The following is a 23613-nucleotide window of genomic DNA, read 5'->3' as shown; positions in this document are numbered from 1 at the left end:
ACATAATAAAGCGCATATATGCAAAATAAACACCTAACATTGTTATAAATGGAAAGAAGCTGAAAACATTTCCCCTGAGAACAGGAACAAGACAAGAATGTCCTTTATCACCACTCCTATTTAACATTGTGCTGGAAGTCCTAGCTAGAGCAATAAGGCAAGAAAAAGAAATAAAGGGCATCCAGGTTGGTAATGAAGAAGTAAAACTGTCCCTATTTGCAGATGATATGACACTGTATATGGAAAACCCAAAAGACTCCATGAGAAATCTACTGAAACTAATAGAAATATTCAGCAGAGTAACAGGATAAAAGATAAATACATAAAAATTAGTGGATTCCTATACACCAACAAAGAGAATGACAAAAAGGAAATCAGGAAAGCAATACCATTGATAATAGCCCCCGGAAAACAAAATACTTACAAATAAATCTAACCAGGGATGTGAAAGAACTATACAAAGAAAACTACAGAACACTACTGCAAGAAACCAAAAAAGATCTACATAAATGGAAAAACATACCATGCTCATGGATAGGTAGACTCAATATTGTGAAAATGACAATTCTACCCAAAGCAATACACAAATACAATGCAATCCCGATCCAAAGACCAATAATATTCTTTAAAGAGATGGAAAAAATAAGCATTATATGGAATGGGAAGAGGCCCCTGATAAGTAAAGCGTTATTGAAGAGGAAGAATAAAGTAGGAGGACTCGCATTACCTGACCTCAGAACCTACTATACAGCTACGGTAGTCAAAACAGCCTGGTACAGGTACAATGACAGATACATTGACCAATGGAACAGAATTGAGAACCTAGAAGTAAATCAATGCACCTGTGGTCACTGGATCTTCAACAAGGGCCCAAAGTCCATCAGATGGGGAAAAGACAGTCTTTTTAGCAAATGGTGCTGGCATAATTGGATGTCCATCTGCAAACAAATGAAACAGGACCAATACCTCACATCATATACAAAAATTAATTCAAAATGGATCAAAGACCTAAGTCTAAAACCGAAAACTATAAAGATCATAGCAGAAAAAGTAGATCAATGCTAAAGACCCTAATGCACAGCATTAACAGGATATGAACCATAACTAACAACATACAGACTCCAGAGGATAAGCTAGTTAGCTGAGACCTTCTAAAAATTAAACACTTATGCTCATCAAAAGACTTCACCAAAGGAGTAAAAAGAGAACCTACAGACTGAGAAAAAATTTTGGCTATTACAAATCCAACAAAGGTCTAATCTCTAAAATCTACAGGAAAATTGAACACCTCTACCACAAAAAGAAAATAATCCAATTAAAAAATGGGGAAAGGAAATGAGACACTTCACCAAAGAAGACATTCAAGCGGCCAATAGACACTTGAGGAAATGCTCGCGAACACTAGCCATTAGGGACATGCAAATGAAAACCACAGTGAAATACCATCTCACCCCGGCAATGCTGGCAAGAATCAAAAAAAAACAGAAAATAACAAATGTTGGAGAGGCTACAGGGAGACTGGAACTCTTATGCACTGAAGGTGGGAACGCAAAATGGTACAACCGTTTTGGAAAACGATATGGCGCTTCCTTAGAAAGCTAGAAATAGAAATACCATATGATCCAGGAATCCCACTCCTAGGAGTATATCCTAGAGAAATAAGAGCCATCACAAAAATAGATATATGCACACCCATGTTCATGGCAGTATTGTTCACAATAGCAAACAAATATAAACACCAAGATGCTCATCAACAGATGAATGGATAAACATACATACACACAATGGAATACTATGCAACGATAAAGAACAATGATGGATGTGTGAAGCATCTCACAACATGGATGAATCTAGAGGGCATTATGCTGAGTGAAATAAGTCAATCACAAAAGGACAAATATTGAATGATACCACTACTATAAAAACTAATGAAAAAGTTTACACACAAAAAGAAACAATCTTGGATGGTTACGAGGGAGGGGAGGGGTGGGGGTGGAAAAACACTAAACAAACAATAGATAAGTGGTAACTTTGGTGAGGGGTAAGACAGTACACAATACTGGGGAAGCCAGCACAACTTGTTCAGGGTAAGTTCATAGAAGCTCCATTGACAAAACCAAACTTCCTTAGGGACTGAATTGCTGGACTGAGGGCTGTGGGGATCATGGTCTCAGGGAACATCTAGCTCAATTGGCATAACGTAGTTTATAAGGAAAATGTTCTACATTCTACTTTGGTGAATAGCGTCTGGGGTCTTAAAAGCCTGTTAGCAGCCATCTAAGATACTCCACTGGTCTCATCCCATCAGGAGCAAGGGAAAATGAAGGAAACTAAAGACACAAGGGAAAATTAGTCCAAAGAACTAATAGACCACAACAATTATGGCCTCCACCAGACTGAGTCCAGTACAACTAGATGGTGCCTGACTACCATCACTGACTGCTCTGACAGGGATCACAATAGTGAGACCCTGACAGAGCTGGAGAAAAAGGTATAAAAAAATTCAAACTCAAAAAAAAAAAAAAAAAGACAAAAGACCAAACATACTGGTCTGACAGAGACTGGAGAAACTCTGAGAGTATGGCCCCCGGACACCCTCTTAGCCTGGTAATGAAGTCACTCCGGAGGTTCACCTTTTAGCCAAAGATTAGACAGACCCATAGGACAAAATAAGACACCAGCCCAGGAGCAAGGACTAGAAGGCAGGGGGGAACAAGAAAGTTGGTAATATGACTAGAAGGTGGGGGGTGGGGGGACAAGAAAGCTGGTAATAAGGAACCCAAGGTCCAGAAGGGAGAGTACTGACAGGTCATGGGGTTGTTAACCAATGCCATAAAACAATACATATACCAACTGTTTAATGAGAAGCTAGTCTGTTCTGTAAACCTTCATCTAAAGTTCAATTAAAAAAAAAAAAAAAAAAAGACAAGACTTAACTGGCCTGACAGAGACTGGAGAAATCCTGAGAGTATGGCCCTGGCACCCTTTTTGGCTCAGTAATGAAGTCATTCCTGAGGTTCACCCTTTAGCCAAAGATTAAACAGGCCCATAAAACAAACTGAGACTAAATGGGCACACCAGCCCAGGGGCAAGGAAGAGAAGGTAGGATGGGAGATGAAAGCTGGTAATGGGGAACTCAGGGTCGAGAAGGGCAAACTGTTGACATGTCATGGGGTTGGCAACCAATCTCATAAAAAAAAATGTGTATTGTTTAATGAGAAACTAGTTTGATGTATAAATCTTCACCTAAAGAACAATAAAAAGAAAAAAATGTCCTTTGAATTCCTTTTTTCTTTAGAAATATCAGTTTTGCTCAGAAGACAGATGACATAGGTGTCCAAGGGGTCAGTGCCTGCTGACTCAGGTTTCCAGACGGCTAGGTGCCTATTTGTCTGAAATGTGGGGGCTAAAGATGCAAAAGCAAGCTGGTTATTTCCTCTAAAGGTTATGTTATTTATTATCTTAAAGTCTTGTCCCGTGAAACCAGGCATTGGCCATGTTCTCTGGTCTTGACATAAGTGTCTCCGCTTTGTTTTTAGTTTGTACATTGGCCACTGGTACTTGTTATAGTTGTTCCATTCAGATGATATGTATTTGTATCCTAGGGCTACCACAACAAATTATCACAAACTTAGTGGCTTAAAACAACAGAAATTTACTCCCTTAGAATTCTACAGGCTGAAAGTCTGAAATCAAGATGTCAGCAGGGACACACTCCTGCCCAGGATGGGCTCTAGGGTAGAATTGTTCTGTGCTTCTTCCAGCTTCTGTTGTCTCCTGGCATTCCTTGGTTTGTGGGAACATAACTCTAATCTCTACCTCTATCTTCACATGGCCCTCTTCCCTGGATCTCTGTGTCTTCTCGTTTTCTATCTCTTATAAGGACATACATCATTGGATTTAGAGCTCATTCTAATCCAGGATGATCTCATCTTAAGATTCTTACCATAAATACATCTGCAAAAACCCTTATTACAGTTAAGCTCACATTCTGAGGTTTGGAATGGACATATCTTTGGGGGTACACAATTCAATTCACAACACTATTCATAGAGGCTAATGCTTCAGTCATTTAAACGTTGGCATTGACTCCTGAAATGAACAAAAACTGAGCAGTACCATACCAGCAAGCCTGTTGCCGTTGAGTTGATTACAACTCATAGCAACCCTATAGGACAGAATAGAACTGCCTCATAGGGTTTCCAAGAAGAGACTGGTGGGTTGAAACTGCCGACCTTTTGGTTAGCAGCTGAGCTCTTAACCACTGTGCTACCAGGGCTCTGAGCAGTATCATAACATCAGTGAATACATCAAAAGTCAAGGAAAATCACTCAACTCATTTGACTTTTTTTAACGTTTGATTGTGCTTTAGGTGAACATTTACATAGCAAGTTAGTTTTCCAATCAATAATTCATACACAAATTGTTCCATGACATTGTTTGCAATCCTCTCAATGTGTCAGCACTCTCCGTATTTCCTCCCTGGGTTCCCCATTTCCGTTCGTGAGTTTCCCTGTCCCTCCCTGTCTTCTCGTCTTTGGTTTTGGGCAAAGGCTGCCCTTTTGGTCTCAATAGTTGATTGTTCTAAGGAACATATTCTTCATGGGTGTTATTGTTTATTTTATAGTCCCATCTATTATTTGGCTGAAAGGTGGCCTCTGGGAGTGGCAGTTTCAAGTTAGAAAGTTGTCTTAGTAGTCTCGGGGATTCCTCTAGTCTCTTTCAGACCAGTAAGTCTGCTTTTTTTTTTTTTTTTATAATTTGAATATTTTTCTACATTTTTTACCCATTTGAACCGGGACCTTCTATTGTGAACTTGGTCGGAGTGGTTGGTAGTGATAGCTGGGCACCATCTAGTATTTCTGGTCTCAGGTGAGAGGAATCTGTGGTTCAGGTGAGCCATTAGTCCTTTGGAGTCTTCATTTTTCTTCATTCTCTTTTGCTCCAGGTGGGAAGAGACCAACAGTTGCTTCTTAGATGGCCGCTCGCAAGCTTTTAAGACTCCAGAGGCTACTCATCAGACTAGGATGTAGAATATTATCTTTATGACCTGTGTTTTGCCAGTTGACCTAGATGTCTCCCAAGATCATAGTCCTTAGTCTTCGTGTCCAGTAGCTCAGTGTGGATGTCTAAGTAGTTTCTATAACTGTGCCCCCATGTGCTCTATTAAGTATATGAGTATACATGCTACATTTACAATATGTATGTAGAAATATCCACAGCCATACCTATATATGTATGTGGGTGTACTCCCATACAACCTCCCTCACCTATTAGCATACATATTTACCTATGTATATAAACACAAATTATTGCTTACTATTACTGTTTTTTAGGATTGTATATATTATAGCATTTACTATAGCTGTCCTTTATTCTTCCGTACCTCTCAGTGTCTTGCTTTGCCTTAGTCACATTGTGCTGACTTCCCCCATATTGTTTATTGCCTTTCTCTTCACTGGAATTAACATTTATCATGATCATGCCATCTAAGAATAGAGACAGTTTTATGCATTCCTTCCTGAACTAGATATCTTTTATTTCTCTTTCTTACCTTGTTGCTCTTGCTAGGACTTCGAGAACAATATTGAATAAAAGTGGTGATAATGGGCAGCCTTGTCTTTTCCCATTCTCAAAGGGAAGGCTATCAGTCTTTCTCCATTGAGAATAATGTTGGCTGTTGGTTTTGCATATATGCCCTTAATTATACTGAGAAATGTCCCTTTTATTCTTATTTTGCTGAGGGTTTTTATCAGGAAAGGATTTTGGATTTTATCATATGCCTTTTCTGCACCAGCTGATATGATCATATGGTTCTTTTCCTTTGTTTTATTTATGTGGTGCATTACATTGATAGATTTTCTAATATTACAAATATTACAAATTACAAATCCCACTTGATAGTGGTGTATTTTTTAAAAAATATGTTGTTGAATTTTGTTGAAAATTTTTGCATCAATATTCATGAGCGATATTGGTCTGCAATTTTCGTCTTTTATGATGTCTTTGCCTGGCTTTAGTATCAGGATGATACTGGCTTCATAGAATGAGTTAGGGAGTATTTTTTCCTCTTCTATGATTTTGCAGAGTTTGAGTAAAACTGGTGTCAACTCTTTCCTGAATGTTTGGTAAACTTTCCCAGTGAAGCCATCTGGTCCTGGGCTTTTTGTTGTTGTTGGCAGTTTTTTGATGACATCTTTAATCTCTTCTTTTGTTATGGTTCTGTTTAGATTTTCTACCTCTGTTTGTATTAGTTTAGGTAGGTAGTGTGTTTCTTGTAATTCTTCCATTTCATCTAGACTTTCAGTTTTGTTGGGTACCATTTTTCATAGCATTCTGTTAAGTTTCTCTTGATCTCATTTGGATTTGTTGTAATGTCTTCTATTTAATTTCTTATTTTGGTTGTTTGCCTCTTCTGGTTTTTTTAGTTTGTTTAGCCAGCCGTCTTCTATTTTATTGATCCTTTTAAAGAGCCAACTTCTGTTTTTTTAATTTTTTTTCTGTTTTCTATTATGTTTATTTCTTCTCTAATCTTTACTGTTTCCTTTTTTGTAGTAGTTTTGGCCTTCTTTTGCTCTGGCTTTTCTATTTGTTCAAGTTGTCATTTTAAGTTATTGATTTTGGATCTTTTTTAACATAGGCAATTATTTTTTTTTCTTTTTATTATTGTACTTTAGATGAAGGTTTACAGAACAAACTAGCTTCTCATTAAACAGTTAGTACACATATTGTTTTGTGACATTGGTTACCAACCCCACAACATGTAAACACTCTCCCCTTCTCGACCTTGGGTTCCCTGTTACCAGCTTTCCTTCTCCTCCTGCCTTCTAGTCCTTGTAGGCAACTATTTCTATGTGTCTCCCTATGAGTACTGCTTTTGTTGTGTCCCAAAAGTTTTGATATGTTGCATTTTCATTTTCTTTTGATTCTAAGTACTTTTTAATTTCACTTTTGATTTCTTCTATGACCCAATAGTTTTCAATAGTATGTTATTTTAGTTTCCATGTAGTTATGTTTTTCCTCATTCTTCCTGTTATTGATTTCTGGCTTTATACAGTATGATCAGAGAAGCTGCTTTGTATGATTTCAGTCGTTTTAAATTTGTTGAGACTTGTTTTGTGATCTAGCATATGGTCTATTCTGGAAAATGATCCATTTGTGCTGGAGAAAAATGCATATTGTTCTGTTGTAGGGTGGAGTGTTCTATATATGTCCATTAGGTCACATTGGCTTATGACTTTACTTAAGTCCTCAGTGTCCCTACTGATCTTTTTAGATGTTCTGTCTAGTTGTGGAGTTGTCTAATTCTCCTTTCATATTAGTCAATATTTGATTTATGTATTTTGGAGCACTGATGTTAGATGCTATTTATAATTGTTATGTCCTCTTGATGGATTGGCCCTTTTATTATTATGTAATATCCTGCTTTATCTCTTGTAATAGGTTTTGATTTAAAGCCTATGTTGTCTGATATCAGTATGGCCACCTTTGTTCTTTATTGGTTACTGACTGCATGGAATTTTTTTTCCCATCCTTTTGTTTTCAGTCTGTTTGTTTCCTTATGTCTCATGAGTGTTTCTTATAGGCAGAAAAAGGATGAATCGTATTTTTTTAATTCATTTTGTCATTCTGTCTTTTGCAAAGGGAGTTTAGAACATTTACATTTAAGGTTATTACTGAAAATAAAGTATCTGTTTCATTTATTTCGCTATTTGCTCTTTGAGTGTCTTATATCTTCTCTGTTGTTTTATTCTTATTTTTCTGTTATTTTTTGTGTTTGCTTGTTTTTTGATGATCCTTTCTGACTTATTCCTTCTTTTCTTTTGTGTATTTTTTCTAGATGTTTTCTTACTGGTTACCACAAATATTATGTTACATAACTTGCATTTGCAACAACATTTAACAAATAAACAAGTAACATACAAAGTTAACGTACTAAAACTATTCCTGTTTTGCTCCTCCCTCCCTTTTTTCTGTGGGTTGGTCTCCATTGGCATCATTGTACATCTTATATCTGATAGGTTTACTATGTACGTCTTTTTTATACACTTGATGCTGTATTGCTTGTGGAAGTTAACTATTCAGTGTATTTCCTGAAAATATCGAGTATTTGGTCCTTATATTTGCTCATGCAGTTGCATTTTATTGGAAATCTCTCTCTCTTTTTAAATCTTTCCTTGTATAGACTGGTTTTGGCAAGTTTGAGGATAATATGTCTTGGTGACTTTCTTTTGGGATCTACCTTATGTGGGGTTCAATGAGCATCTTGGATAGGTATCTTCTCAACTTTCACAATGTCAGGGAAGTTTTCTCCCAAAAAATCTTCAACAATTCTCTCTGTATTTTCTGTTATCCCCCCCTGTTCTGGTACTCCAATCACTCGTAGGTTATTCTTCTTGATAGAGTCACACATAATTCTTAGGGTTTCTTTATTTTTTTAATCCTTTTATCTGAGCTTTCCTCAGATAAGTTGGTGTCAAATACTTTATCTTCAATCTCACTAATTCAGACTTCCATTGCCTGAATTCTGCTCCTATGACTTTCTATTGAGTTGTCTAATTCTGAAATTTTATTGTTAATTTTCTGGATTTCTGATTGCTGTCTCTCTATGGATTCTTGAAGTCTGTTAAATTTGTCATTATGCTCTTCTCTAATCTTTTCAATTTCCTCTATTGCGTGTTCTGCATTTTGATTTATTTCCTTCCTAATCTCTTGAAGGGTTCTGTGTATTAATCTTTTGTATTCTTCCTCCAGTAATTCCAAGAAATTTTCCTCCTCTGGAAAATTTCTAGATTCTTTATTTTGAGACCTTGCTGAAGCCATCATGGACTGCCTCTTTATGTGATTTGATATGGACTGTTGTCTCTAAGCCATCAATAAGTTATTATATTTATTTATTTTATGTTTGTTTACTGTGTGCTAGCTTCTTTTTTTGTTTTGATATGCCCAAATACGCTGCTCTTGTAAGCTAGTTTGATTATTGGCACCTTTGGAGCCCTAATGTCCCGTCACCAGGTGGTTAGATATTTTACTAGGTATGTGAGTTCAGGAGTTCGCCTACTCCTCCTGTATAGATTCAGCTCAGGTGCCCAGATAGATAGCCACCAAGTGTGTGGTGTAGGCTCTCCCCTATAGTTCCAGACAGGCATGGGTGATTGGTGTAGGCACAGGCATCTGGCTGCAGCAGGGGGACACACTTTGAGCAAGGCAGGGGGCTGACAGCCGCCCCCAAATGTCCAGGAGGAAGGCGTGTCCCTGTTCCATAGAGTGCATAGGTGGGTCGGTTTTGCAGCCAGACTAAGAGCACCCAATGCTGTAGGCTGTAAGGACTTGGGGGTACCTCTTATTCTTGGGCCTCTATCACAGGTGGTTAGGTGGCATGAGTGGGGCCACCAGTTCTCAGGCCCCTGATGTGAGTAGCTGAAGACCCTGCTTAATGGGCAGAACAGTGTCAAGTGTCACAAACCTGCCACTTCACAGCTGAAACAGTTGAAGTTAGACCTGAGCTATATAACCTGTTGTACTGCGGTAATGAGGGCCTATGCAACTGAGATGGGCCTAACGCAAGTCTATGCAGGGAGAAAGGCACTCAAAGTCTGTGGATCCCTTATGCCTGTGGCTAGGCTAAGGAGATGTGCCTACCCTGAGTTCCTGGCTTAGGGGAGCCAGCAGTTTATTTTTTCCCCTGTTTGTTAATTTGTTCACTCTCCAAGGCCAGGAGAATGGCTCAGGACATGTGACAGATCCTTCTTCTGGCCCAGGGGACTCAGCAATTGCTGAAGCCAAGCCAGTCCAGAACCCAGTGCAGAGCAGGGAGTGGGGAGGTAAATGGGAAAGAGATTTTTCCCTAAGGGGGGTGTTTTTGATCCACATGGTAGGCTGGACACAAGTACTTATCTTTTGCTGATGGAGGCCTGCTTCTCACTGGTTCTGGGTGGCTGAGTAGATTCTGTGTCACTGGGTCTCTCCAGGTGTGGAAAACGCCTCCCGATCACGGCTGCTTGCCTGCTTCACCACTTACCCATGAGCTGATCAGGCCTGAAGGGCTCAGGCTTTTGCTGGGTCAGGTCTGGCAACTCCTCGCTGCTTCTGAATCATTTCTCCCTCCCCCTGCCACTGAGTCCGGTTCCTCTACTTTGTCTTTGATGTTCGGGGCTCCTAAACTGTCATATATAATCAATTCACTTGTTTTCTCCGGTCTTTGTTGTAAGAAGGTCTACCAGAAGCGTCTGACTACTCCCCCATCTTGGCCCTGCCTCCCTTGTGTAGATTGGAGTATTTGTTTAATGTTCTTTCCTTTCCATTTGGAGAACTCCTTTAAATAATACCTCCAGAGCTGGTCTGGTAGTGGCAAATTCCCAGAGCTATTGTTTATTTGAGAATGCCTTGATTTCCCCTTGTTTTTGAATGACAGCTTTGTTGGGTAAAGAATTATTGGTTGGCAGCTGTTTTCCTTGAATATTTTCTATATATCTCTCCATTGTCTTCTGCCCTGTAGGGTTTCTGGGAGAGAAATTTGCACTAATTGTTATGAAGATCTTGCTATGTTATATTGTACTTTTCTCTTTCTACTTGCAGAATTCTCTCCTTGTCTTTAGTTTTCAGAAATTTTATTAAGATGTTATACAGGGTGGATCTTTTTGTATTTCTTCTAATTGAAGTTCATGTAATGTCTTGTATTTGCAGGCTTGGTTTCCTGTTCATGTTTGGGAAATTCTCTAAGATTATCTCTTGGAAATTTGTTTTTTGCCCTTATTATTATCATGATGCTCTAGAATTCCAGCAATTCTAATGTTACATTTCTTGAGTCCCATATTTCCATTTGGTTTTGTTCACTTTTCTTTCTTCTTTTCTCTTGTTTCTTCTGGGACTTAATAAGTTCAATTACTCTGTCTTCTAGTTCACTTATCCTACTTTTTCCTGTTTGAATCTATTGTTGAATGTCTCTCTTGCATTTTCTAAATAAGTTATTTTATTCTTCAGTTCCAGTAATTATCTTTTTTGTTTTGGTAATTTTTCAATTTCCTTATTCTGTTTCTCATTTTATCTCCCAACTTGTTTCCTGATCGCCATTATTTTGTTTTCTGTGTGTTTTTTTGCTTTCTTTAAACATATTTAATACCATTGTCTGGAAGCCTTTTATTTTTTCATTATCCTGGTCTTCATAGGAGAAATTTCTGCTTCTTCATGTTTTTCTTTTGATTAATCCTTCTTGTCTTGTGATTTTATATGTTTTATTATTTTTTGTTGAATGTGAGCCATTTTAATATCCTTTTGTGATAGTTTGAAATTTGGGATTGTTTTATTTTCATAGAAATATTTTTGTTAGGTTTACCTCCACTATCTTCTCCTAAGTACCATTAGAGGGCATTCTCGACTTTAGGATATTTCAGCACTGAGTCAGCAGTTCTGTCTGAGAATTTATCTCTGTTATTCTCAGCCTCTAGCCTATTGCCACAGCTTTTAAATGTCTTGGAAAGCTTTAAGTCTCTGGGTGCTTACTCTGGCTGGTTCCCCCTAGGGTGGCTGACTTTACTGGTGTGTGAGGGTCCCTCTATCTTCTGTGACTTTGGCTGTAGACCAGACTGCACTAATGGGTCCAAATTCCTTCCCTTTCTTCTGTGAGATTAAGGGATGGCTTCCTTTGTCGTTGATTGCACATACGTGAGAGTTTTCTGCTGACTGTAGATGGAGATGGTGGGGTTCAGATGGAGGTATGTGGCTTGGCTTTCCCAAGGCAAGGGTGGGGAGAACTTTACGACCCCCCTCATGAGTGAACATGAAATGATTCTCCCATGCTGCTTAGTTGTGGGTAGAGAGCCGGTTGTTTCCCATTGTGTTATCTGTTTGATGTATTTTTCTCTCTGAATGATGGGTGTGCTGCTCGACTTTTCAGTATATCTGGGTCCTAGTGCTGTTTGATTTCTGATCTTGGCAAGATTCAGCAGTACCCACTCGCAACACCTCAGCCTCGCAGCTCCCCCGCCCCCTCAGGTGTGCAAACTGTGAATATCCACAGCTAATCTGTTCCACCTTAATTGGACTACACCTTCCTCCATTTCTGGAGCCCTGGTGGTGCAGTGATTAAATCACTTGGCTGCTAACCGAAAGGTCAGCAATTTGAACCCACCAGGTACTTTGTGGGAGAAAGATGTGGCAGATGCTTCCATAAAGATTACCTCCTTGGAAACCCTATGAGGCAATTCTACTGTATCCTATAGGATCCCTCAGTTTGACTCCTGTCCTGCATTCTTTGTTCGGGGTGTTGCCTGTCACTATCCCAAAATGGCTACAATGAGTCGAGTTCTCCAGATTCCAGTGCCCAGAATCCCCCAGCCTCCGTGCCAACCCCCCTACTCCTGTTGCCAGTATTTGAACTCACCTTGACTCTGCAGCACTTCAATGGCCATCCAGAGGTCTGAGATCTCAGTCTGCACCTGTATCTATTAGTTGTTTAGTGGGTTAGTTGCAGAGGGATAAATGGGAGTGACCGCTCACTCTGCCATCTTGTCCCACCTCCAAAACAATGGTTTTTAGAAAGCTGAAAATAAATTGCCATGGCTGGAGAAGAGGGTGGCAGGGGGCCAGCAGAAGACTAGGGAAGTATGTATATATATATATCTATATATATATATCTATATATATATATCTATATATATATATCAATGACCTTACAAAGAGAAGTGCTAGTGGAGAGGTTTCCTCCTCTTCTTTCCTCTCTGTTGTGGGGAATTACAGAGAAGTGTGAACTGGTTAGACCGCCAGTAACAGAAACCCCCACAATAAAAACAGTGACTTAAACAAGATGGAAGCTTTGGGTTTTTTTTTTTTCCTGTTTGTTCTTACATTCAGATATGTCCAGAGGTAGTCAACACAAGGTGAAATAGTGCTTCATAATGTTGAGACCCTAGGTTGGAGACCTAGTGGGACAAAGAGCTGCCTTGGGTGAAATAGTGGAATAGCCTGGGTGGAATAGCTCCTTCTATCTTGTTGCTCTGCTGTTTTGGCTTCTGTTTTCAAGGTAATCTTGTGGTTGCTTCTGGAGCTACAGACATTACATCTGGAAGGAAGGAAGAGGAGGGAAAAACAGCCCTATATTTCCAAAAACACTTCTCTTAAAATTCTCATTTGTCAGAATTTAGTCTTATGGTCACAGCTACCTTCAAGGGAGGCATGGAAATAGTCTTTATTTCCAGTGGGCCTGTGCCCAGTCTAAAATTAGGATTCTGTTTCTAAGATAGAAAGAGAGAATGGAAAAATGAGTACCAATTAGCAGCCTCTACCAAAAAGTGGCACATGAATGCAAGCTGTTGGATAGGGAGGAACATTTCAGAGTTCCAGAAGTGGGCAGGGCTGGACTCGGAGTTGGAAGGGGAGGGTGCTAAGTCATCCCATCTCCCCTCCAGGTATTTCTGTGATTCAGGTGACAGCCACAGATGAGGATGATGCCATCAACACCTATGATGGGGTGGCTGCTTACTCATCCATAGCCAGGTGGATGGAGGATTCATAGCTGCAGAGAATGGAACAGTCTCAGGATGGTCAGTCTCTGAGCTCTGAGCATGCTGTGCTTCCCACATTGACAGAAAGAGGCCTGGGTGCCCAAAAATGCAGTCAGCCATAAGGTACAGAGTCTGACAATGGCCGATCTGGATGTCCCCACTTGATCAGCATGGCATGTCACCTCCCATATCATGCGAGGTGATGACGGGGAACATTTTACCATCACCACCCACCCTTAGAGCAACCAGGGTATCCTGATGACCAAGTAGGTGAGTCGGTTTTGGCTTTATACAAGAGTCACTCCAAGGGCAGCCAGGTCTGCAGTTTCCAGGATAAGAAGGCTACACCTGCCCTACCTGCAGGAAACGTTATGCTGGGCCACCTGCCTCAGACCATTCACCAGGAAGTGCACCAGGCCGGTGGCTTCCAATGCTGTCCTGCCCTTTCTTGTGTTGGGGATACCTATGTTCAAAATAAATCTTACATAGGCATCCAATTCATAAAACTGGCAAGAGTTGCTAATCTACGTGAAGCAGAACAGTGGAGTCCCTCCTCCCAGACCCCATTGTCAACAGCTGCCCCTAATCAGTTTTCTCACAAGGAAAGTCTCCAAACTGCTGAAGTTGTCTGTTTTATTTGAATTCTTGCTTATTTTGCATTTAACCCATAACACCTATCTCGGTGTTTGAACAGTAAAGTGTTTAAAATTACTTAGTAGGTAGGCAGAATGTGGTGCAGTGAATTACTTAGTATGGCCCTTTCAGCCATGCATGGTCTTGTAACTTTCACACAATGATTGGGTGGGACTATGCAAATAAGGTGTTTGTGACCCACCAAGTGTACTGGACAGCCTGCTAAGAATGCAAATAAAGTGCATGAAACCCCTGTGGGGGTGGAACCATGCAAATAAGATGTATGGAACTCTAAAGAGGGAATTGATCAGTTTTGCCATCTTGCTAGTCTTAAAAGAGCCAGTCCCATAGCAGAGGGGAGACCTCACTACCATCAAGAAACAAGAGCTGAGAATGGGGATCATCCTTTGGATACAAGGTCCCTGTACTGAGAACTTCCTAGACCTAGGGGACGAGAGAGAGCTGTAACACCAAAGATGGCAAGAAACAGCAGCAGAGAAATGGTGGCAGCTGAAGAAGGATACTAGCACAAGATCAGCAAAGTGGGCTTCCCAGCCCGTGGAGTAAGTGTCTTCAAGCAGGAGGCTTCCTGGTGGAGTGGGGTGACTCGGGGCACTTACTGGCAGAGATAAAGAGCTTTGCTACACTTGTCAGAGCAGGGCAGAGGCCAGGATGAGCAGGGCCAAGGGCAAGAGCTGAGAGAGTAGGCCTGTTCTGAGGTGCCTAGAGGATCCTGTCCTGAGGAGACAGAGAGGAGTCCGTCCTCAGGGGGCCGAGAGAAGTCCTTCATGGCCAAGAGGAGCTGAGAGAGTTGTCCTGAACTGAAGAAGGGAAACTTTGCCTACATGCTTCCTGATCCCAATCCCCAATTGTAGCCTGTTGATCCTGATCCCAAGTTGTAACCTGTTACTTCCCTAATAGACCCCATAACTGTAAGTATGGTCTGTGAGTTCTGTGTGGCTATTGCAACAAATTATCAAACCCAGTAGAGAAATAGAGAGTGCAGTGGGAGGGACAGCTGGTGTCAAAATTTGTAAAAAGGTTGAAGGGCGGAGGTATGCTTGACCTCCACCTCATAGGAATTGTCAGCCTTAGACTGATGTTGATCTTGATTCGCTTGCCCCCTTGTGAAGTAAGACGAGATCTGATGCCACTGTGCCATTTTTACACAGACCCTTGCCTCTCAAAAGTCTTTGAATAAAATTGAGGCATGAAGAAGATAAGCCTTATTTTCTTTGATTTCTTTTACCTCCTGATTTAATTACAACAAATGTCACCCTCTCCTCACCCGTTTGGTAAACAGGATTTTATATAATACTTTTAAGAGCATTCTCAAACAGTTTCAGAGGATTCAAGGTCCCCTTTTGCAACAAATAGCTGGTAATGCCTCTTTTAAATTCCAAAATGGAGTTTTTTTGTTTGTTTGTTTGTTTGTTTTAATATTTTTATTGTGTTTTCAGTGAAGGTTTACATAGCAGTTTAGGTTCCCAGTCAACAATTTCTACGTAGTTCAGTGACATTGATTACTTTCTTCACAGTGTGTAAACTTTCTCATTATTTCTGTTCTGGTTGTTCCATTTCCATTAATCTAGTTTACCTGCACCCTTACATTCTCATCTTTATTTTAAAGTAATTGGTGACTGTTTGATTTTATATAGGTGACTTTTTGAAAGGAGCACAGTACTTACTGGTAATATTCATTATTTTGTGAGCTAATCTGTTAATTTAGCTATTAAGTCGTCTCAGGGGTTAGTTTTGGTTAAAGGTTTGAAGAGTATCTCAGGGCAATAGTCTCATGGTCTCCTCCAATCTCAACTAGTCCAGTATGTCTGAGTTTTTTTGTTTTTTTTTTAGGATCAAAATGGAGTTAATTTATAACTTAATCCATACAGTTTCTAGAAAGATTGAATTCCCTAACTGTAAAATAAAGGAAAGATTTACAAAAAAAAGTTATTGGTAATAAAATATTTCAGTATGTTAGTTTTGGGGCACCACTACACTAGAAAACATAATAAAGTGGTGAATTACTTTCATCTATTTGTAGAATCATCTGAAGATAGCAGATTCAGAAGGTAGCCCTGGTGACTCAGATATTCAAGTGGTACTGATGTCTTTGTGGTGACTTTTCAAAGCAGTGGATAAACAACTTTTGGGAAAGTCCTGAGCAATCAAAGTACAAGCTCTCCCCAGAAGTTGCATTCCTAGAAAATTCACTATATGTTAAAACCACATCAAAAACTTGGTTTAGATGGAAAACATGTTCTAGATTCCAATTATAAACAGGTTTTTAACACCTACAAATGTCCGCAGGGATATTGGAAAGTCACATGTGATATGGGACAGTAACATTGTAGGACACGGCATTCCCGCCCTAGTTGTACCCCCAAACATTGTAACAACTAATAATGTTCCCACAAGTTTCTAAAACACCTCTTCGGGGGTGTCACCATCCCATTGGAAACCAGTGCTCTACAGCTTACTAGACCAGTTGCCTTTGGAGTGTTCTTAGTGTTCCACTGGATGTTCACTCTGGAAACACAGAATGTTTTATAGGATAGGGGACAGCATTGTTGCTGGTGGTGGCCTCACATCCCTGAATATGGACCCTTTCCCTCTGACATCCACAGCACCGCATGGGGTCTCATCCCAAAACCGTGGTTTGGGTTCTTCTTTCTTCTCTCCTAGGACTTAGATTTCTATGCCAAAAAACAGCATATATGTTGAAGTGACCAGTGAGAGTCCCTTTGTGGTGAAGCTCTTGACCTTCACAGCCACTATAGTAGTCCATGTGGAGAATGAGAATGAGCCACCCATGTTCATACCACCCTCCAAAGTTGCCAAGGTCCAGGAGGGCATCCTCGTTGGGGACCCTGTCTACACCTACACTGCACAGGACCCTGACAAGGAAGGTCAGAAGATCAGGTACTCAGGAGCTGGGCTCAAATTCAGCCAAATGTAGTGGTTACAGTTGAGTGGGTTATTTATTATGACCAACATTTATTCTGATTACCATAAAGATTGCTCAATATTTTGACGAATACTCCTGCACAGGGCCTCTCCTTCCTACCCTTCTAGAGGTTGAGTAGGCACCCAGGGGGGCAGATGTTTCCCCTCCCTCTCATGTATGCCTGCTGGGACAACATCCCCCTCGGCCTACTACTTTCAGTTCCCATTCACAAATGAGATGCATTTTCCATTTGATCCTGCTTAAGAGCCTAGAGGCCAGGATTCCATTAGCCAGTTGGCATGAGGGAGCTTTGAATGATGACACCAAAATTCTTAAGTATTCTAGGTGTTACTCTTCTCACGTTTTCCTCTCCAGCTACCACTTCCTGAGAGACCCAGCAGGGTAGCTGGAAATGGACCCAGACAGTGGGCAAGTCACTGTTGTGGCCAACTTGGACCACAAGGATGAGCAGTTTGTGAAGAACGACATCTATGATGTCATGGTCTTGGCAACAGATGATGGCGAGAGCTTCCTCTCAACCCTTCCACAAGGGGCACTTTTTTCCAGGTGGCATGATACAATGTCCCCTTAAATCCCATAGGCAGAGTACGGTGGGGAGGGATGTCAGCAAACCAATCTGGAGATTCAAAGGTGTCTTTTACAGGAGTGCTTTTAAGATTGATTCTAAGGTGGCTGGCCATGATTCAGATTCTCTAAAACCCCTGAGAGTTAAGAGGTATCATTACCCTGAGGGCTTCCTTCAGCCTAAATTTGTTGTTCACTGAACCTTGAATTGGCCTGTCAGTTTCCCCTTGTGATTGATTGATAGGCACTGCTGGAGTCAATGTATTGAGCAAGATTTTAAGGCTGCAGCTGAGATCACTGGGAAAATGTCACAACTGATTAGTGATAACAGGATTGGGGGTTATGATGTGATTGCCGTCTCTGGCTGGATGCGTAGTTAACTAGGGTCTGGAAGCAGTTGAGAGGTTACAGCGGGGCTGTGAAGAGAAGCTTTCCTGAAGCTCATCAGCAAATACTAGATTAGCCCAAGATGACCAATAGGTTTCCCCTTGTGATAGATGGGTAGCGTTTTTCTGGCTGAAGTGGCTGCTACTATGTTGCAATCCATTGGTAATGTCTTCCATAGACATGAAATGAGAATGATGGCATGATTGTCGTGTGTTTGCCATCACTGGCTTGATCTATAGTGGCGCTGGGGCATGGAGGGTATTGAGAAGTTACAGCTGGGCAGTAAACAGGAGCAAACAAGCTGATTGGATAGGTAGGGGAGTTTAACATTGATTCATTAACCTAACCAAAGGCAGATAATGAAAAGGGATCATATGTGTAATTGCAAGCAGGGAGCCCTCCTACTACTGGCACAGGAACCCTCCTGCTAAACACTTATTGACATCAACTGAGCCCTGAGCCCTGTCAGATCTGCAACCAAGGGTTGAACATCATGGACAAGGACTTGTCCCCAACACCTCCCCTTTCCAGGCCCAGCCCACCCACAAATCAGACATCTACTGGATGGCAGATGTCAATAAGAAAGGTAACTGAGCAGTGATGGCAGGTGGGTGCCAGCTCTACTTCGTGGGTTTCTGCCCCATACCAGAGGCTGCCCACATTCCTTCCCCAGCATCTTGTGGGTCACAGAGGTAACCATCTCCTAAAGAACCTCAATCAAATGCTATTTGTTAGCCTAGTGTAAGCCTTTGAAATCCCACAGGGGCTCTTAAAGACCAACCACCTTCCTTGCACAGAAGGAAAAATTGATGTCTAGAGAAAGGGAGAGTGATTTACCCAATATTACATGACAGTCAGGATTCCAACACAGTAATAATAGTTTACACGTAGTAAGCATGCTTACTATATGCTAGACACTGCTGCAAAGGTTTTGTTTAGATTACTTAATCCTCACAACAACCCTGTCATAAAGGTACTATTATCACACACTCACTCACACACACACACACACACACACACACACACACACACCCATCTTACTGAAGAGGAAACTGAGGCTTACAGAAGCTTAAATATCTTGCTGGGGTGTCATCGCTGCAAAACGATGGCACCAGGATCTGAACCCAGGTGGTCTGATTTACCTTGTTGCTCTGCCATTTATTGAACCCTGGTGATATGCAAGATGCTTTTTATTTTTTTCCATATTTAATATTTCTACTACCTTCTATGGTCAGTATTTTTATCCCTATTTACAGATGAGGATCAGAGAGGTTAAATCACATGACCAAGGCACAGAGTGGATGAGTCATAGAGCAGAAATTAAAACCAGACTTTGACTCTAGAGCCTCTGGCCTCCACACCCCTGCTCCTATCCACCTCCCTGTCCTGCTGCTTTCTAATCCACCAGCTCCAAGGTTCTCAGCCTTCTGTGGGTTTACAGTTGTCACAAGGACCTGAGAAGGGTCCTACTGGCATCAAGCGGGGAGAGGATTCAGGGTGAGAATTCAGTGTACACCCCAAGTGCTAATAAAGCCCCTGTAGAAAGTACATCATGGTGGTTTAAAGTGTGCCCGTTCCTCTTGGGGTTAGGATCCTCCAGGAGGGAAATGGAGAATCAATACATTCAGGCCCCACCCCAAAGAAACGAAATGTTCATTTCTATTATTCCTAATAAGCCCAGCCCAGAAAAGACTCAGGAGACCTGTTTCAGACACCCACATTGTCTCATTTTTAGGATGCCTGTGATTTGGGTGTATACATCCAGCATCTTTCCTATGGGGGCCCAAGTTTGTCTCCTATCACCCCTTTGTGGCCTAGAGGACTTTTTTTTTTCTTCACTGAACATATAATGTAAAAGCTTGGACTCTGGACCTAGAATGCCTTGGTTTAAGACCTGAGTCATCCATTTACTAGCTTTGTTACCTTGGGCAATTTCCTAAACTTCATTGTTCCTCTTCTTTATCTGTAGAATGGGGATCAATAATTGTACCCACTCCCATACAGTTATTGTGATGATTAAGTACATGAATATATCAGAAAAACATCTTGTCTGGTGTATAAGTGCTCAGCAGATGCAAGCTGCCATCTTCACCAGTCATTTCCCAACAAAAGCCCAGATCTGGCTCTGTCAAAGTGTGAGCATTATGGCCAAATCCCAATGGTACCAGTACCTGATAGTAGTGTCAATACCTGGTTCTTGGTTTTAATTTAGTTTTTCTGTCCTACTTTGTCCCTGTTGCCAGGGGAATTAATCCAGACTTCACCCCTGTGTGACCTCAGGCTACTTACTTAACCTCTCAAAACCTCAATTTCTGCATTGTAAAATGAGAATACTAATAGAAACCACCTCTTAAAGTTGTGGTGAAGATTCGAGTAAGGCCTGGCAGGTAGTAAGCATCAATTTGGCCTCTGTCATCAGTATCATCATCATCGTTATCAACCGAGAAATCACCCCAACAGCTTGGGAACAGGATGGTGGTAGGATGTTTGGTGACAGACCCTACTTTGGCATCTCTGCATGATAGACCAAATATTCAGTCTGCAGAACTGTCTCTGCCTGCCGGTGCTGAATGGGAATGGCATGAATTCTCCCTTTGGGACTTTCTAAGGGGGGAGGGGAGGGTTAGAAATGTGGGGGTTGTTTATGATTGCTGCTATGATTGGGGGACACTACTGGCAATTCAGAAACTCTGGTGCCGTAGCTATGGCTGCTAACCAAAAGGTGGACAGTATGAATCCACAAGGGGCTCCTTGGAAACTCTATGGGGCAGTTCTACTCTACTCATAGTCCTTTAGGGTCACTATGAGTTGGAATCGACTTGACTGCAATGGGTTTGGTTTTTTGGTTTACTAGGATTTAGTGGTGGAGACCTACAATGCTTGGAAAAGATCTTTATGGTAAAAAATAGTCCTACTCAAGCCTATAGCTCCCCCTTGAGAAACTTGGGTCTACACTGAAGGGTACCATGTGCAGACCTTTCTTCAAAGAGACCCTTGACCCACAAAAATATACCTCCCTAGCTCTAGGACTGCCACACAATCTCCCCAGAGTGCTGCCAATTTTGTGGGCTGCTTCTGCTCTGTGGTTAGCCAAAATTGCCACTGACCTTGGGCCTTTGAAGCCCAGTTAGCCCAATGCCTATTTCTTGTATTCCTGAATTTGTATGGTATCACTAGTCCTGTGATAACACAGATTAGCATCCTATCTGATCCTCTTAACAATACCAGTTACCTAAACAAGGCATGTGTCATTTGGATTTATTAATAACTGAATACTCACTTTAAAAACTAAGTGTTTCTTTTTTCTTAATTGTTGTAATTAAATGAAGTTTACATTTCAAGTTAGTCTCCCATACAAAATTTTTTTTCTTAGATACATTATGAGACCCCAAATGCTCACCCCATTCTGCCATAGCACAATCCTCCCCTCCGCCCCGATTCCCCATGAACATTCAACCAGCTCCTAACTCTCTCTGCCTTCCCATCTCGCCTCTGGACAGAAGCTGCCCCTTTGGTCTCTTGTATCTACTTGACTAAGAGACACATTCTTCACAAGTAACACTTTATGTCCCACACTCCAGTCCAATCCCTGTCTGAAGAATTGGCCTCGGAAATTGTTTTAGTTCTGGGGTGATAGACCAGGGGCCATGCTTTCCGGGGTGCCTCCAGTCTCAGTCAGACCATTAAGTCTGGTCTTCTTAACTAGAATTTGAGTTGTGCATCCCATCGTTCTACTGCTCCATCAGGGACCCTCTGTTGTGTTCCCTGTCATGATGTTAATTGGTGGTAGCCAGGCACCATCTAGTTCTTCTAGTCTCAGGCTGATGAAGTCTCTGGTTTATGTGGCCCATTCTGTCTCTTGGGCTACTACTTTCCTTGTGTCTTTGATGTTCTTTGTTCTCCTTTACGCCAGGTGGTTGCGACCAATTGATGCATCTTAGATGGCTGCTTGCAAGCTTTTAAGACCCCAGACGCCACTCACCAAAGTAGGATGCAGAACATTTTCTTAATAAACTTTGTTATGCCAATTGACATAGGTGTCCCCTGAAAGCATGGTCCCCAGACCACCCATCCCTGCTACTCTGTCTCTCAAAGTATTTGATTGTATTGAGAAAACTTCTTAGCTTTGGTTTAGTCCAGTTGTGCTGGCTTCCCCTGTAGTGTGTGCTGTCCTTCCCTTCACCTAAGATGATTCTTATCTACTATCTAGTTAGTGAAGAAACCTCACCCTCCCTCCCCACCCTCGTAACCATCAAAGAATGTTTTCTTCAGTGTTTAAACCTTTTCTTGAGTTCTTATAATAGCGGTCTTGTACAGAGTTCGTCCTTCTGTGACTGACTAAATTCACTCAGCATAACAAGGTCCAGCTTCCACCATGTTGTACGATGTTTCACAGCTTCATTATTGTTCTTTACCGTTGTGTAATATTCCATTGTGTGGATATACCATAGTTTGTTTATCCATTCATCTATTGATGGGCACTTAGGTTGCTTCCATCTTTTTGCTATTGTGAACAGTGCTGCGATGAACATGGGTGTGCATGTATCTATTCGTGTGACGGCTCTTGTTTCTCTAGGGTATATTCCAAGGAGTGGGATAGCTGGATCATATGGTACTTCTATTTCTAGCTTTTTAAGGAAGCGCCAAATCGATTTCCAAAGTGATAGTACCATTTTACATTCCCACCAAGAGTGTATAAGTGTTCCAGTCTCTCCACAACCTCTCCAGCATTTATTATTTTGTGTTTTTTGGATTAATGTTAGCCTCGTTGGGGTGAGATGATATCTCATTGTAGTTTTGATCTGTATTTCTCTAATGGCTAATCATCATGAGCATCTCTTCATGTGTCTGTTAGCTGCCTGAATATCTTCTTTGGTGAAGTGCCTGTTCCTATCCTATGCCCATTTTTTAATTGGGTTATTTGTCTTTTTGCAGTTGAGGTTTTGCAGTATCTTGTAGATTTTAGAGATTAAATGCTAATCGGATTTGTGGTAGCCAAATTTTTTTTTCCCAGTCTGTAGGTTGTCTTTTGACTCTTTGGTGAAGTCTTTTGATGAGCATAAGTGTTTGATTTTTTAGGAGCTCCCATTTATTTAGTCTCTCTTCTGGTGCTTGTGCATTGTTACTTATGGTTCATATTGTGTTTATGCCAAGTATTAGGGCTCCTAGCGTTGTCTCTATTTTTTCTTCCAAGATCTTTATCGTTTTTGATTTTATATTTAAGTCTTTGATCCATTTTGAGTTAGTTTTTGTACTTTGTGTGAGATATGGGTCTTGTTTCAGTTCTTTGCATATAGATATCCAATTATGCCAGCACCATTCGTTAAAGAGACTGTCTTTTCCCCAATTAATGGACTTTGGGCCTTTGTCATATATTAGCTATTCGTAGGTGGATGAGCTTATATCTGGATTCTCAACTCTGTTCCATTGGTCTATGTTTCTGTTGTTGTACCCGTACCAGGCTGTCTTGACTACCGTGGCAGTATAATAGGTCTTAAAATCAGGTAGTGTAAGGCCTTCCACTTTCTTCTACTTCTTGAGTAATGCTTTATTTATTCG

At 41.0% G+C, this 23613-nt stretch overlaps 1 pseudogene; it reads left to right on the top strand.

Annotated features, from left to right (window-relative positions):
* The window catches only part of LOC101351296 (cadherin-3-like), an 83868-nt pseudogene that overhangs the window by 20088 nt on the left and 40167 nt on the right, over positions 1-23613 (top strand).

The sequence above is a fragment of the Trichechus manatus genome, unplaced genomic scaffold, assembly GCF_000243295.1.
Source record: "Trichechus manatus latirostris isolate Lorelei unplaced genomic scaffold, TriManLat1.0 scaffold00264, whole genome shotgun sequence".
NCBI classification, from domain to species: Eukaryota; Metazoa; Chordata; class Mammalia; order Sirenia; family Trichechidae; genus Trichechus; species Trichechus manatus.
The sequence above is the reverse complement of the archived record's forward strand: the minus strand, read 5'-3'. Positions and strand labels throughout refer to the sequence as shown.